Raw genomic sequence first — 18,835 nt, forward strand, 5'->3', positions numbered from 1 at the left:
TGCACGACTAATAGCCAATTGCCAACACAAAGTTCAACATTACTTTGATTGAGGCAAAATGTCTTCGGTGATCAGAAACTGGAAAATTGGGTTAATACAATTATTACATGGATATTGGTAGAAAAAAAAATTTTTTTTTTAATGGATAAATACACGTTACATGCTACTCGTTATGATAATATCTTTCGATATTCATTATATGTTATTTATCACAAATGAATAGGATGCAAATACTCTGTTATTTTCCGTAAACAAGTCACTTGTTCAATTAGCTTGATTGTTATACAATTATAGAACCCATTAAATTATTGTTGAATTAGGTTTTAATTTTCAAGTTTCAAATCAAAATTATCACAAAATCTGCTAAATCCAAAACTGATATTTGATGATTTTAATATTGATTTTTTTCAATTCAAAATTACCCCAAAATCTGCTAAATCCAAAACTTATATCTGATGATTTTAATATTGATTTTTTTCAATTCAAAATTACCCCAAATCTTCTAAATACAAAACTGATAACATCTGATGATTTTGTTATTTGTATTGATTGTTATACAATTAGAACCCATTAAATTATTTTTGAGTTAGGTTTGTAATTACTAAGTTTCAACTATTTCTATTTCAAAATTTCAAAGTACCTCAAATTTGCTAAATCCAAAATTGACACAATCTGATAATTTTAATATTGATTTCACAGTTCAATTCCAAATTACCCTAAATCTGCTAAATCCAAAACTGATAAAATCTAATGCCAATACTTCTGTTTCCATTTTCATTTTCTCATGATTCCTTAGGAAACCTAAAATGCAAATACAAATTCAATGCATCATCATTGAATCTCGAAGTTGACAGAAAGAAAATCTTCCTACAATATCAATAATTCTTTGTGTATATATGTATAAATATACAATTATACAATTGTTTCAAAAGAATTCTTTGATGAAACGTGGGAATTATTTTGGAATACCGCCGATACAAGAGACTACTTGTTGTCCTGCTATACCTGTCATATGAAAACAAAATAAATGGATCGTCTCGTAAAACATACTGTACGACGCTAATAACATCACGTAAGATCGTTTGTAGCCTGCCACATGTGACAGTAAACTCGTGCTTATTCAGCCCCAGTGGGAGAGAGGACGTTCGAAAATTTATTCACGATTAAAATCGTGTCGAATATTTCAACAAATGCAAAAAAAAAAAAAATTATATTCCCACAGAAATCTGATGCAACAAATCAAACAAAATATAATATTCCCTAACATACTTTTTCTTAAAATATATAATTTTTTGTAACTATTAATTATAATAATTATCATTCTCATTATTTTTCCTCCTTTCGAAAAAAAGGGTTAAAAGGTTAAAAAAAAAAAAAAAACAGAAAACAAATTCGTTCTTTTGAACGTTTTGAATTTCTAAGCACATGAAAGGAAAGTTAATTCACAGAACTGAATGAATTGCCATTCGTTTCAATAATAAAATAATCAAATATTATTATCTTTTATTATGTTGTCAATTTTGCGAGACGAGAATTCTTCGATAAATTGGGAACGTCATCGACTAACACGGAAGCTATTTCAATAACATCAATACATAGATATTAATGATCATATCAGACGAATCATTTCGCTAAAGAATTGTGATTATTCTCACAGAGATTTAATTCAAAAAAAAATCTATTGACACTTCTTTTCTTCTTATAATAATACAAAAAAAATTTTAAACCAAAAAAAAAATGAAACTAATAAAAAAAAAATTTCCATAGCCAAGAATCTTCTAAAATTTCATGCTCGTGTTGAATTTAACTGCAAAAAGAAACAACAAACGAAAGGTGTTTAATATTCTATTATAAGCTATATAGGAATATAAATTCAAGTAATTCATGAATCGTGCTTGAAACACCTCTCTTTTTTTTCATCATGTCTATATCTGCGCACTTAGCCTAATCTCACACACGCCAAGTGTTGGATAGCGTGATATGGTAGCCGTTACAAGAAAAGGCACCATGGATAATACATAATGGGCTCATCTTTCTAATAGCGCAATTATACATCAACTATAATAGACATCCTCGCCACTTTTTTTTACCTTCTCTTCCCTTTTAGAAAGTCTATCTGTATATTTTCAAAAAAAAAAAAAAATAATAATAATAATATAATATACATACTCTCAAATGTTTAACATATACCTTGTAATTTATAACCATCGATCAATATGTATACAGAAAACTTTCTTTCGTGTGTTATATTGCAAACAATTAATAAGAAAATATGTCAAGAAAATACCTTCCTAAGGAATAAATCTTGTTATTTTTCATTTATTGTTAATGGTAACTTCAAATGCTTCAAAGTTTTTGATTGGTCCAAAAAATATTCTGATTACCGTTTCAATGAATCGTTTATCTGATATTACTGAACCTTACGGTAAACAAAATTTTAGTTTAGGCTTACTACGGTAAATATTATGGCAACCATTACTATGGTAAATATTACTATGGTACCAATTACTTTGGTACCAGTTACTATGGTACCAATTAGTTACCATGGTACCCGTAACTATGTTAACAATTACTATGGTACTAATTACTTCGGTACCAGTTACTATGGTACTAATTAGTTACCATAGTAACAATTACTATGGTACCAATTACTGTGGTACCAATTACTATTGTACCAATTACTTTGGTACCAGTTACTACGGTACCAGTTACTATGGTACTAATTAGTTACTATGGTAGCAATTACTATGGTAGCAATTACTATTGTACCAATTACTTTGGTACTAGTTACTATGGTACTAATTAGTTACCATGGTAGAAATTACTATGGTACCAATTACATTGGTACTAGTTACTATGGTACCAATTAGTTACTATAGTAGCAATTACTACGGTACCAATTAATGTGGTACCAATTACTATTGTACCAATTACTTTGGTACCAATTACTTATGTACCAATTACTATGGTACCAGTTACTATGGTACTAATTAATTACTATGGTAGCAAATACTATTGTACCAATTACTTTGGTACCAGTTAGTTACTATAGTAGCAATTACTACGGTACCAATTAATGTGGTACCAATTATTATTGTACCAATTACTTTGGTACCAATTACTTATGTACCAATTACTATGGTACCAGTTACTATGGTACCAATTAGTTACCATGGTACCCGTAACTATGTTAACAATTACTATGGTACTAATTACTTCGGTACCAGTTACTATGGTACTAATTAGTTATCATAGTAGCAATTACTATGGTACCAATTACTTTGGTACCAATTACTTATGTAGCAATTACTATAGTACCAGTTACTATGGTATTAATTAATTACTATGGTAGCAATTACTATTGTACCAATTATTATTGTACCAATTACTATTGTACCAATTACTTTGGTACCAGTTACTATTGTACTAATTAGTTACCATAGTAGAAATTACTATGGTACCAATTACTTTGGTACTAGTTACTATGGTACCAATTAGTTACTATAGTAGCAATTACTATTCTACTAATTACTTTGGTACCAATTACTTTGGTACTAGTTACTATGGTACTAGTTACTATGGTACTAATTAGTTACTATGGTAGCAATTACTATGGTACCAATTACTTTGGTACCTGTTACTATGGTACCAATTACTTTGGTACCAGTTACTATGGTACAAGTTACTAGGGCAAATGTTATTATGGCAACTGTTTCCATGCTCTTTTTTTCTTTAGCAACCGTTGTTAAGAAATTTGTTTCCATTGCATAACGGTTTGGTTTTAATTTCTAGGCATTTAATAAAAAATAAAGAGTCAAAAATTCCCCCCTAAGAATATAAACGCAACATTTATTTAAATCAGCAAACATTACGAAGGATCTTTTAGTAAGCAAGAATCGTTTGTTGAAGAATAAGAAAGTAACGAAAAAAAAAAAAGATAAACTATTAGAAAGAGGCTCGTCGGAACGTTCTTACTCACGCATCTTATATCGCAAGAGACACGCCCCGTGACATCATCAGGAATGGATCTCGTTCCAGAGAGGTTGAGATGTAGGTACCTATGGCGCGAAAACCACAACAAGTCGAGGTGCATCAACCCGAAACGCATTTTGAAGTCGATGCAAACTTCGACCGATGCGAATTGAGCTGCAACGGATTTATAATGCATCGAGACACTCCCAATGCCGTTGCGTTATGTCCTTTCGCTATATATAAACTCTTCCTTATGTATATTTATATATATATATACCCAAGAGACTCTCTATCTTTTAATACTTATCGCGCTTAATTTTTATTAAATCTAAATCCAATTTGGTCCAGTCGTCATTATTTCAACTAATTTTTACTTGGAGTAATTTTTCTATAACCTAATTCTCATTTGGCTTAATTTCCTTTTTACAAGTATTACCTAATTGGCTTAATCTTTACCTGGAGGAATTTTCTATTCGGCCTAATATTTATCAAAGCTATTTTTTAATTGGTCTAATTTTTACTCAACCTAATTCTTATTGGAACTAATATTGAGCTAACTTAATTTTATGCGGCCTAATTTGATGAATGAGTCAAATAGAGATTAGACCAAAATTAGAATTAGATTACATAAAGATTAGGCAAAATGAATAAATTGATTAAATACAGAATAGGCTTAATACGAATTAGGCCAAATAAGAATTAAATTAAATCTAAATTCTGCCAATTAAGAATTAGGTAAAAATTGAGCCAAATGAGAAATAGCTGAAGTTAAAATTAGGCCAAATACGAATTGGGTTAAGTAAAAAATTGATCCAAATGAGAATTAGCTAAAGTAAAAATTAGACCAAATACAAATTAGGTTAAATAAACAATATCTCAAGCAAAAATTATACCAAGCTCCCTTGGTATCTTATTAAATGCAATAGATATAATTTGAAGAAAATTGTAAAAAGTGTATGCATTTTATTGTATTCTCCCTTTCTCTCTTTCTTATGAAATGAAACGTCCCATGTGTATATACAATGTTTGTTTTAAAAATAAACTCTCGTAAATGTAAGTGTCTTGAAAAATTCATCGGGGCGAATTTTCTAGAAAAGGTCTCTCTCTCTCTCTCTCTCTCTCTCTCTCTCTCTCTCTCTCTCTCTCTCTCTCTCTCTCTCTCTCTCTCTCTCTCTCTCTCTCTCTCTCTCTCTCTCTCTCTCTCTCTCTCTCTCTCTCTCTCTCTCTCTCTCTCTCTCTCTCTCTCTCTCTCTCTCTCTCTCTCTCTCTCTCTCTCTCTCTCTCTCTCTCTCTCTCTCTCTCTCTCTCTCTCTCTCTCTCTCTCTCTCTCTCTCTCTCTCTTCTCTCTCTCTCTCTCTCTCTCTCTCTCTCTCTCTCTCTCTCTCTCTCTCTCTCTCTCTCTCTCTCTCTCTCTCTCTCTCTCTCTCTCTCTCTCTCTCTCTCTCTCTCTCTCTCTCTCTCTCTCTCTCTCTCTCTCTACATATATATACTTCTGAATAAGAACTGGTGTGTAGATTTTTCTGCAGATGAAACGTGCACAGAGCATTATATCGCTTGTGAATAGGAAGGCACACGCAAGTCACAATCTGCCAGGGCAATGTATACAAGTCAACCCTTTTATGTTACAGAGTCACGTACTCAAATCCGACAGGAATAGGATAATCCCATTCAACAGTAGTTTTTACTCATTTCATTTCGTTGGCAAAAAAAAGGTTTTTAACATAAATCATTTTACGAGTTTTTTTTTTTTTTTTGTTAAATAAATAAGAAAAAAAAACAAAGGAATTATTATTAACAATACAATTATGAAAAAAATAATATAAATTTTTATTCCTCTCAAATGGAAATAAAAAAAGTAAACAATTTAATCGCTCGCAGTTATTCTTATTAATAAAATGCTTGGTTAAGTTATCCGTAAATTACTTATATACTGACTGAATTATCACACGTGTGCAAATTAATCTCGAGTGACATACACATTTCTCGGTCAGTGGCACAGAATGATATTTCCCTTATCAAACACTCGTGTCAAAACACTTTTTTAAAATAAAAACGTGATTACCTTTCGCGCGCGTGTTGGCTAATAGAATTTTTTTTTTTCTCTTTTATATTGAGACATTAATAGCGCGCGCTTTATCGGGGGGAAAAAAAATTAACGAAAAAAAACTTGTATCCAATATATTTTAATATCGTTTGCAAAGGATTTCTTTTGGACCTACCACAGGTTGTCTGTATGGTATATAGTTTCGAGCGCGCGCCAAATAATTATTAGTTCATTAGTCGCACCGATTGGTTTATTGATTTTAATGAATGCAGTCGTTGTTCTCAATCGAAAATTATTACCGAATCTTAATTGCAGGAAAAAAAAAACTCGTTTATAATAAAGGTAATTTCGGTGAAATTCTAAAGGCTGAACCTCATGTTGTTAATTCCAAATTAATGGCGAGATATGTTTATTCTTTTTAATTAACTAAAACCTGTAAATTTTGATTTGTCATCGCAATCAAAAAAATTTATAAATAACTTTTCTGATATAAAAAATAAACCAATTACTATGGTACCAATTAGTTTCTATGATACTAGTTACTTTGGTATTAATTACTTTGGTACCAATTACTATGGTACCAATTAGTTTCTATGATACTAGTTACTTTGGTACCAATTACTATGGTACCAATTAGTTTCTATGATACTAGTTACTTTGGTATTAATTACTTTGGTACCAATTACTTTGGTACCAATTACTATGGTACCAATTAGTTTCTATGATACTAGTTACTTTGGTACCAATTACTATGGTACCAATTAGTTTCTATGATACTAGTTACTTTGGTATTAATTACTTTGGTACCAATTACTTTGGTACCAATTACTATGGTACCAATTAGTTTCTATGATACTAGTTACTTTGGTATTAATTACTTTGGTACCAATTACTTTGGTACCAATTACTATGGTACCAATTAGTTTCTATGATACTAGTTACTTTGGTACCAATTACTATGGTACCAATTAGTTTCTATGATACTAGTTACTTTGGTATTAATTACTTTGGTACCAATTACTTTGGTACCAATTACTATGGTACCAATTAGTTTCTATGATACTAGTTACTTTGGTATTAATTACTTTGGTACCAATTACTTTGGTACCAATTACTATGGTACCAATTAGTTTCTATGATACTAGTTACTTTGGTACCAATTACTATGGTACCAATTAGTTTCTATGATACTAGTTACTTTGGTATTAATTACTTTGGTACCAATTACTTTGGTACCAATTACTATGGTACCAATTAGTTTCTATGATACTAGTTACTTTGGTATTAATTACTTTGGTACCAATTACTTTGGTACCAATTACTATGGTACCAATTAGTTTCTATGATACTAGTTACTTTGGTACCAATTACTATGGTACCAATTAGTTTCTATGATACTAGTTACTTTGGTATTAATTACTTTGGTACCAATTACTTTGGTACCAATTACTATGGTACCAATTAGTTTCTATGATACTAGTTACTTTGGTACCAATTACTATGGTACCAATTAGTTTCTATGATACTAGTTACTTTGGTATTAATTACTTTGGTACCAATTACTTTGGTACCAATTACTTTGGTACCAATTACTATGGTACCAATTAGTTTCTATGATACTAGTTACTTTGGTATTAATTACTTTGGTACCAATTACTTTGGTACCAATTACTTTGGTACCAATTACTATGGTACCAATTAGTTTCTATGATACTGGTTACTTTGGTCCAAAACCTGTAAATTTTGATTTGTCATCGCAATCAAAAAAATTTATAAATCACTTTTGTGATATAAAAAATAAATCAGTACGAGACTAATAAATTCTGCTTTAAATCTTTTCCAAAGAAAATTTTCTATCGGAAATTAATGATGACATTAATGATTTTTGAAAATCGATTTTTCTTTAAAAGAACGTTTACCGACGCAGCATAAATATTATATATTACTCCAGCATAACCGAGACAAATCGAGAGTTGAGCTAATGGATTTTGAGGAGATTCTGCAACAAACCAATTCATGCCTTACAACAACTCCATTAACACGTTTCGCGATCTAATTACGCAATCATAAATAATCGTTTTCCTCTGGCTGAAAAAAAAGAAGAAAAAAAAAGATCAAACCTCTTTCTTTCATGCCTCTAAAAACCCTGTCGAACGGAATATTAAGCGACACCCTCGGGCTCAATTTGCGAAATACATATCGAATACAAATGATTCTACTTGTAATAAATTTCAATATTTATTTGGCAATTTTATATCGTGGATAACTGTTGCAAAAAAAGAAAGAATTTTTTTTTTCGAGAATTAAATTAATTACTCAAAATAAAATTCTGAATTTGTGTTGACACGCTTGGTACTTGTTTATTTTTCAATTTCCTAGAAAGTTTCATTTTAGGTCGTGTGTATATACGTTTATGACAAACATATATCTTCAAGCTAATGAAATGCACATGCAGCAAAAACTCTTTTACACATCCCGCAATTGCAAAGAGCTTCTTCGTGGAATTAAATATATTGTCCCAAATTTCTACAAACCGAACACGAAATAAGATCGTTAACATTTTTAATACCTTCTTTCGGAGTACGAAAAAAATAAATAAATATATTAACAAGTTACCTGTAAATATCATTCACAATTATAAAAATAATTTTTGATCGTAGAAAATTTTACTAGTTTACAGTAAATTTTTTTTTTTGAATTAAAATTAGTGGATCCAATACGGATAAGTAAATGATTTTCTTGAATCAATGATACTTTTCTTCAGTGTAGACAAATTATATCTAAACAATTTTCTTCCATAAGAAAATTCTAACGAATTATGTAAAATACACGCAAAGTTTTTTACTGTCGGTACCTTTTTGAAATCCCGTTAAGGTATAAAAAAAAAAATAAAAACAGGGTACAATCAGCCAGACTCAAAATGACACTTGATCCTCGACCGGTTCGTTATCGCCACGTGACACATGATCTCAAATTTTAGATAGTGTTACCAAAAAAAAATTTCTTTGGACCAAAATCTCAAATTTCAGAAACAGAATTTTTGAAACAATAAAAAATATTCTTACTATAAAATAAAATTAATTTCCATTAATTATAAATGTATATATTATATAATTCTACAATATACAATTTATATTATACATTGTAATTAATGTAGAAAAAATTAAGAAAATAATAAATTTTTTCTTCAATTATAAAAGAAGAATTTTTTATAATTATCTTTTGTTCGAGAATATAACTCGATGTTGGAATGCCGAATGGAACGTAACAAATGCGCTACCGGATCAGCAAAAGGAATGGCGAGAGAGTTCTATTAATTGATTAACCTCGCGAGGTTCACTTAGCAAATGATAATGATATTACGCCGCTACCGACCAGTAGGGAGCCAATAGCTTCCTGGCTGCATGACTTGCATCCAGGACCTCTAGATATATATAAACCTGAGAAGTGCGATCCACTGATTACTGCGGCGTCAACTTCTCCACTTTCAATTTATCAACCTCTACCACCTCAATATAATATATCTATATATATAATATTATTTAAAGATCAAATAATTAAATTTCGAAGCGAACGAAAAATTTTTGAAAAAATCTGAAATTTATTTTCACCCAGCTCCGCTGGACCAATAAAAAATAATACATTTTTTGTTCGGTTTACACTTTCCCGGTATTCCCAAAGGATTATTGAACATTTTTCCAAAATTTATGTTCAAGCGCAGCATCCGCTGGACCAATCAAAAAGTGCGCTATACATTTTTTTTTGTTCGCAACTCCCGTTTTAATATAGAAAAGAAAATAAAAAAAAAAGCACGTAACATTTTTTAACAATTAACGTCAATTTATTTAATAAGACGTGGCAAGATTTTGTTGAATCTCTATTTAATTGTTGCCCGCAGGTATTTGAATCGCATCCGGCTAAATCACTCAACGCATAATAATAAGTCGCACCCATCACTAAAATTGATTTCTTGCCTCTTCTTCTCTTTCATTAAAAAAAAAAAAAAAATTCTCTCTCTGACTATATATATATATATATATATAGATATGACCGAGTTTGCTTTTATAATCAAAATGTCTTCAGTAGCAATAAAAGTAGAGTTTTTTTTTCTCTCTTGATTCAATAAGCAAAGAAAGTGAGAAATCTGTGTCTTGATAATGAAAATTTCTCCATAAATTGAGATAATGATCGATTGAGATGAAAATGAAGCCTCATCCCTAAATTGTATATATATATGCAATCATTGTATTATAATTTTTATAAAACATGACAGATCACTATAGATTTTAGGCTGCATCATCACTTTCGAAAAAAATTAAAAATGAATTTTAATCACTTTGGATAAAACCACCAGAATTTCTATAAAAAAAAAAAATCCCTATTAATAAAATTAGCAGAATTTCGATTGAACTATTAGGATTAATAAAAATATAATTAAAAAATAAATAAATAAAATTATCAATGATTATTAATAAAATTGTCAATTTTAATAAAATTATCAATTTTATTAAATCACCATTATTAAAAATCATTCATTATTCTTTAAAAGAATTTGAAAAATCTATGCTGCCAAACTTAAAATCATCATCCACAAACTATTATTACCATTAAAAGTAATTGGACACTTAACACACATTCAAGTATTATTTTGATTTTTTTTTTTTTTTTACTGATTGGGAAATCATGCTCCAGGCGTGTCTTTTGACACACCTTTGTGAAGAATCCTCTCAATGAGAAATATTCGAAAAAAATTTTTTCACATACAATTGAAGAACAATACAGTTTCGAAATATCTAATGATTATATACCATATTTATATATTAATATTAATTTTCATATTTAATCACACCTTCCGTAATGAATATTGTATAATTTCTTTATATTTTTTTTTTTCGTGAAACTTGAGCACGCCTAGAAGCGTAAATTATATACATGACAAATAAGCGATGATGCATGACATGCAAGTTCTATTAATCAGATTCAGTACACACGTATGATTGTTATGCCACTCTTAAACAACTATAGAGTATTTATGCTGCACATAAATATAGCACTTTAACTTACTCGTTGATAGATATACTCGTAATCGCAAAAAGAATAATAAAATATTCATCGCTAGCAATTTTCGTCAAAAATAAATATTATTTGTGAAAATTTAATTCTTACAATGGCAACGGTTGCCATAGTTACAAATGCTAAGGAAAAACGGTATTATGTAAACGGTTGTCATGGAAACGGTTGCTATGATACCAATTAATATGGTACCAATTACTTTGGTACCAGTTACATTGGTACCAATTACTTTGGTACCAGTTACATTGGTACCAATTACATTGGTACCAGTTACATTGGTACCGATTAATATGGTACCAATTACTTTGGTACCAGTTACATTGGTACCAATTAATATGGTACCAATTACTTTGGTACCAGTTACATTGGTACCAATTAATATGGTACCAATTAATATGGTACCAATTACTTTGGTACCAGTTACATTGGTACCAATTAATATGGTACCAATTACTTTGGTACCAGTTACATTGGTACCAATTAATATGGTACCAATTACTTTGGTACCAGTTACATTGGTACCAATTAATATGGCACCAATTACTTTGGTACCAGTTACATTGGTACCAATTAATATGGTACCAATTACTTTGCTACCAGTTACATTGGTACCAATTAATATGGCACCAATTACTTTGGTACCAGTTACATTGGTACCAATTAATATGGTACCAATTACTTTGGTACCAGTTACATTGGTACCAATTAATATGGTACCAATTACTTTGGTACTAGTTACTATGGTACCAATTATTTTGGTACCAGTTACTATGGTACCAGTAACTTTATTACCAGTTACTTTGGTACTAGTTACTTTGGTACTAGTTACTTTGGTACCAGTTACTTTGGTACCAGTTACTTTGGTACCAGTTACTATGGTACCAGTTACTTTAGGACCATTTAGTTACTATGGTACCAGTAACTTTGGAACTAGTTATGTTGGTACAAATTACTTTAGTACCAGTTAGTACGGTACCATTTAGTTACTTTGGTACCAGTTACTATGATACCAATTAGTTACTATAGTACCAGTTGCTATGGTAGCAATTACTATGGTAGCAAATAACTTTGGTACCAATTACTTTGGCACCAGTTACTATGGTACCAATTAGTTATTATGGTACCAGTTACTATGGTAACGATTGCTAAGGTAACTTACCATGGCAACAATATGAGTGTACGACGGACATACGCCAAATCAAAAGTATAAGGCTTTCGGGCCTGTGCCACCAAACCCTAAAAAAATTGAAAATTAATTTCTTTTTTTTTGGTAGTAAATACCCTTTTCCTAGATGCGGTCAAATACCTAAAAGTAAGGAAAAAAAGTAAAAACAAAGTTTCAAGTTGCTGGCAACAAAATCAAACAAGATAATCTTTGACTCTGAGGTGGTCGATCGTTGCAGTCATTACGGTCAGCAGGTCATGCAACGATCACTTAGATCCCAATGATAGTGTGTGTGTGTGTGTGTGTGTGTGTGTGTGTGTTCGCGATCAAGGCTCAATTAAAACAACCACGCGGTTAACGAAAGGGAGTATAGAAATGTAAAATTACTCTTGGCATTGCATTCTAGTTCATGATAATAAACGAGAAAACTTTTAATCGTTTATTCCTCAGTTATCACAATTTCCTGATTCTTATCCAACATCCCAATATGAATTTCACAAAATGCAATCGAACCTCAATAACCTAAATTTAAATTAAAAAAAAAAATTCTAATTCTTAAAATTAAAACAAGTTCAATCGAAAAAAAAAAATTAAAAACCTCTCATATCAATTGATTTTACTGTAAATTTTATTACAACTAATCATTCACCGTGGGTGTTTCATCAGGAGAATTTCTGAAAAGAGGAATTTTTTTTTTCCTGATCGATCAATCAATCTCCCCGGAAACGTGGTGGTGCGCGCTCTATCATTAAACACTATCGTCAGATTAAATGTACCCAACATCAACGAATGAAGATTCTGTGTTTATCAATGCCAATTACGAACCTCATCGGCGTGGAGAGAGAGAGAGAGAGAGAGAGAGAGAGAGAGAGAGAGAGAGAGAGAGAGAGAGAGAGAGAGAGAGAGAGAGAGAGAGAGAGAGAGAGAGAGAGAGAGAGAAAAGCAAGCCAGCAATTACGACGCTCGTCACGGAAGGCTTGTAAATCTTAAATTGGGTGATTGACAGACACGCGTTCAGATACATTTAACCGCGGATACCGCGGTAAAACATTCACTAATTCCTGACCTTGAAATAATGATTAGCTGACATTTTAAATGTTCATTATGGGGAAAAAAAGAGCTTTTTTTGAATTATTCGATTCTTGGAATAATAAAAAAGACAATTTTTTTTTCTTTGCAATAAATTAAAATGCGAATTATTGGGGGGAAATAATTTAGAGTGAATGATCAGTCAATGGATCAACTACTAGTTTTACACGTGGGTTGTATAGAGCCATAAAGCGATATATCCATTAACAACGAGGTGAATGTTCACCTGCGACCGTGACAACGTCGCAAACCAAGTGTTTGTACCAGTATTGAACCGAAGATCGCTACGCGTGTTTACGAGGCAGGGGGCACTACTCTCAGCAGCCAATGCTAGGCGATGGATAATAAATCACGTCCTACCAGAGACTTCTCTTTCTCTCTCTCCTTAGAGTTAGCGAAGGCCCACTTTCCATGCGGAGAAAAAGAGAAGATCTCTTGAATAGCATCTGTTCTTTTGAATCTAAACTCCTCAATCTCTCTCTATAAATATTTTTTTTTTTTTTTTTTTTTTACAACCAAGGGCCCAGTGGTAACAATCATCGCGTCATTTTCACGAAGTGATTGACTCGAAAATTACAGGTGACTTGTCTTGCACACGCCGATTATCTTGGAATTTACTCAAGACTCCAGTGAATTCGCAATAAAATGCATATGGGGTCCTTATTTATACTTCAAACTAAACAGATGTTACTGTATTTCGAAAAACGGTATTTTTACATATAATTTACGATAAAAACTGAAATTCCACTTTTCAGTGCCGTTAATTTCCTAATTTTTTACAGTGTAAAAAGAAGACTTAGATTTTTACTCCCAAAAGGAGTATAAGTCTCATACACTTTTGGAGTTAATGCCAAAATAGTTATAGTTTTATGCCTAGGGAGTTAATGATACACTGTAAAAAAAGAAGTTGAATTTCAACTCCCTCTATAACTCCCTCCCTTGCTATAAAAGTCCCACCCTTTTGGAGTTGAAGCGAAGGGAGTTAATTCTTTACGAGTTAATTTTATGCCTAGGGAGTTGGTATTAAGGAGTTCATTTAATTATTAACTCCCTTTTTGAGTTGATTTTTAATTCGAAAAATTTAACTCCCAGTAACGTTAACTCCCTAATTTTTTTTACAGTGTGCGACAATCTAATGTTAACTCACGTTTGGAGTTGAATTTTAACTCTAAAAATTTTACTCCCAACTTCGGTTTTTACAGTGTACACTGTAAAAAATTAAGGAGTTAATGGCACTTGGAGTTAAATTTTTCGAGTTAAAAATCAACTCAAAAAGGGAGTTAATAATTAAATTAACTCTTTAAAACTAACTCCCTAGGTATAAAATTAACTCGTAAAACATTAACTCCCTTCGCTTCAACTCCAAAAGGGTGGGAATTTTTTAACATCCTCTAGGGAGTTGAAATTCAACTCCTTTTTTTCATACGAGCGGAAATTAAAGTGTCAGTAAGTAAAATTTTTAGAGTTAAAAATCAACTCCAAAAGTGAGTTAATATTAGATAGCATAAAAGCTAGCTTAAAAGACAGCTTCAACTCCAAAAGTGTGGAACTTTTATAGAGTCCCGTTGGGAATTAAAATTCAACTCCTCTTTTTAAATTTTTAGTGGTCCGGAACATAAAAATCAGAAAAATAAAATTAAGAAAGACGCTTACTGAATTAAAAATTAATGATATAGAAAAAAAGACAACACGTTCCCTATTATTCTCAATATTATGAAAGACAATACAAATAAAGGCGCGATAGTAATCAGATGTTGAATTTTTGTCTTCTTCTTCTTCTTCTCTCAAAGTGAAATGAAACGATGCGAGAAGTCAAAGGGGGCACGCCTTCATCTATGAGTGCCAAATGGCGCGTCAATGGACCACAAAGGAAGTTGAAGAAGAAAGTGGGCTGGTGAGAGAGAGAGAGAGAAAGAGAAAGACTATGCGCCGTGGGCCGCGTGTGAATCGGCGAGTTATGCCTTCGACAATACCCTCGACAAAACAATTCCGTGGTTACAATCGAAAGACGCACCTCAGTTTCAACCTCCCCCCACCATATCCTTATGGTCGGCATATATGAGAAGAAAAGGTATATATTCGCGTGTATCTATAAGGCCACACCTCGTATGTTATGCGATGCGTTCAACGCCTAACTTGTCGACTCGTAAATTAGCAGACTCCAACAACAATAACAACAACTACAATCTCACTCAATGCCTACGGAATCATTACGGAAACAAGGAAGTGAACTTTTCAAGAACAATTGTTTCAAGGATACGGTTCATATATTCTTTCACTGAATGAGATTTATTCCCGGGTTATATATTTATTTAAAAGATAAAATAAATAAAAGAAATTCTTTAAATAGAAAGTGCAGAAATTTTGCCAGGGCACAGATCGGGGTCTGATTAGGCAGCCCTATTAGGGAATAAAAACCCCGCGTCTGTGGCCCTGATTACACCTTTTCCAGTCGTCCTGATTTGGCCCTGATCAAATGTGGCGTTTCATTCCCTACTAGGGCCCTGGTAGGGCAATTTCTACACGAGAAATATCACTTTTTAGTTTGAAGTTATGTTAATGAGTTAAACTTTATATGCAACAAAACGGAATCGGTTAAATGTATGATAAAAATCCTTTCGTCTTTGGAAATGAGAACACATCTCTCTTTCTCACTCTTAAAAATATGATGCAAAACTTTGTTTGCTCGACTTTGATGAAGTTACGGTGGTCGTTTGCTTGACCTGACCATCTTGGTCGTCATATAAAACCTACGCTTGCTATTCTCTCTGTCTCTCTCTTTTTCACTCCAAAGTGAGACGAGAAAGTCCTTTATTGTCTAACCAAAAAGAGAGGATATGAACTTGATGACGCTGCCTAGCCCAAGTTTTCTTCACATGATCGTGGGTAAAACCTACTCCACATTAATATTCCAGAGAGAAATCCTCTATATTCTCAAGATTCAGAGATAAAAAGGAGATGCTGCTTTGATGTAATTATAATTTTATGTGAATTTCTAGAAAATATGAATATATATATATACTCAGTGAATTATTATTAAACGAAAAATCGTCATCTCTCATGACTTTTATTCCCGTTAGAATGACACGCGGGGATGGGATTCGATTTTATACTATAGATAAAAAGCAGATCTTCAACGTTGCCAACAACCCCTTTTATACCAATGGAAAAAAACCAGGTGTCTTACCAATTATGGCATGAGAACAACTTGGCTATCTATCTATTTGGTCAGAAAGAATCTTAAAAGAGACGAAAGAATAGATCGCTAGATTACACCAAATATAAATATTTTTTTTCTTGTTTTTATTTCACGATACTACCCATAAAAATAGACCAATTAAACTTTCGAAATCGTATAAATCTGGACAATGAAAAACAAAAAAAGAAAACAATTCGGTTGATAAAGATTTTTGGAAGCATAAAAGAATAACTTTTTACTACATTGAACGTGAAAATGATAAACGATTTTAAAACACTTTTTTTTCTCGAAACAATGACACTTTTTACAAAAGCAGCCACAGATTCTTTTCTTATAAATTTTCTACATTAAAAAAATTGTGTGAATCCATACAAAAACGCGATTACAACACAAAAAGTAGGAAAGTAATATAATGACAGGTTCATTGTCTCCTGCCGCCGCTAGATGGCAGAAGCATACAGGAATCATAAAGTCGCAGCTTTTAGTATATTACTTTTCTACTTTTCGTTTTGCAATCGCGTTTTTTTATGGTACTTTGGTACCAATTACTATGGTACCAATTACTTTTTACCAATTACTATATGGTACCAATTACTTTTTACCAATTACTATATGGTACCAATTACTTTAATACTAGTTATGTTGGTACCAGTTACTTTGGTACCAGTTACTTTAGTACCATTTAGTTACTATGGTACCAGTAACTTTGGAACTAGTTATGTTGGTACAAATTACTTTAGTACCAGTTAGTACGGTACAATATAGTTACTTTTGTACCAGTTACTATGGTACCAGTTACTATGGTAACAATTGCTATGGTAGCAAATAACTTTGGTACCAATTACTTTGGTACCAGTTATTATGGTACCAATTATTTACTATGGTACCAGTAACTTTAGTACCAATTACTATGGTAGCAAATAATTTTGGTACCAATTACTTTATTACCAATTACTATGGTGCCAAATACTTTGGTACCAGTTACTATGGTACCAATTATTTACTATGGTACCAGTAACTTTGGTACTAGTTATGTTGGTACCAATTATTTTAGTACTAGTTATTACGGTACCATTTAGTTACTTTTGTACCAGTTACTATGGTACCAGTTACTATGGTAGCAAATAATTTTGGTACCAATTACTTTAGTACCAATTACTATGGTGCCAAATACTTTGGTACCAGTTACTATGGTACCAATTATTTACTATGGTACCAGTAACTTTGGTACTAGTTATGTTGGTACCAATTATTTTAGTACTAGTTAGTACGGTACCATTTAGTTACTTTTGTACCAGTTACTATGGTACCAGTTACTATGGTAGCAAATAATTTTGGTACCAATTACTTTAGTACCAATTACTATGGTGCCAAATACTTTGGTACCAGTTACTATGGTACCAATTATTTACTATGGTACCAGTAACTTTGGTACTAGTTATGTTGGTACCAATTATTTTAGTGCTAGTTAGTGCGGTACCATTTAGTTACTTTGGTACCAATTAGTTACTATGGTACCAATTAGGTCAGACAAATGCGAGTACTTCTAATATTTCGGGTTTTACAAAAGTAAAAAAATCGAAATCGAATATTAGTAAAAATATTAAAAATTTCCTTGTGAAAATCGTTGAGCGAATAATACAACGAAGAAGGGAGTTCGTGTGCTCGAAGCGAGGATCGTGTTCTCAGAAGATGTTTCTTTTCATGGACATCATTCGTATCATCGGCAACCCCACGCGCGTTATACACTACTCTTTGAAGAACATGGCGTAACCGGTGCACCATATCAGAGAGAGAGAGAAAGCTATAGTACCTGTAATATTGCAATGCGAACAGTCAGCGAGGATGGTCAAGATTAGTTCCGATTGCTTCTGCACGGAGAGTTGTATATATATATATATATATATATATATACACAGAGAAGGGTTGCTCATAGTCCAAGCATCGATCCTCTAACTACCGCTTCTGCCCGTTAATGAGTCATGTTTAATTGGCGTGGGAAGCTCGCGGATACATCCACCTAACGGAATTGTATCGTACCTAATGCTTGGAATTAGTCTCCTATGTTCTATACTGCTATATGTATAGAGGATCACTTGGCGGCGTCCGTGTGAAAAGGACCAATATCACATAAAAGAGAAACAGAGGGAAAAAAATACCAACTTTACAAATAAAAAAACACCTATATATGTAAATATATACACAGAGCGCTTGTTATCCAAGAAACAACGTATTTAAAGTCCTCTTTTTACGACTATTGCCATTTTATTTTCTTACTTTTGATTGTAAAACA

General features: G+C 32.0%; 1 protein-coding gene across 1 annotated transcript in view; it reads right to left on the bottom strand.

The window, feature by feature from the left end:
- Window positions 1–18,835, bottom strand: part of LOC127282379 (zinc finger protein with KRAB and SCAN domains 8-like) — a 248,757-nt gene that overhangs the window by 189,948 nt on the left and 39,974 nt on the right. The gene's annotated exons all lie outside the window — the stretch shown is intronic.

Source organism: Leptopilina boulardi, unplaced genomic scaffold, assembly GCF_019393585.1.
Source record: "Leptopilina boulardi isolate dan_hultmark-lab unplaced genomic scaffold, ZJU_Lbou_2.1 LbouV2_30, whole genome shotgun sequence".
Taxonomy (NCBI): Eukaryota; Metazoa; Arthropoda; class Insecta; order Hymenoptera; family Figitidae; genus Leptopilina; species Leptopilina boulardi.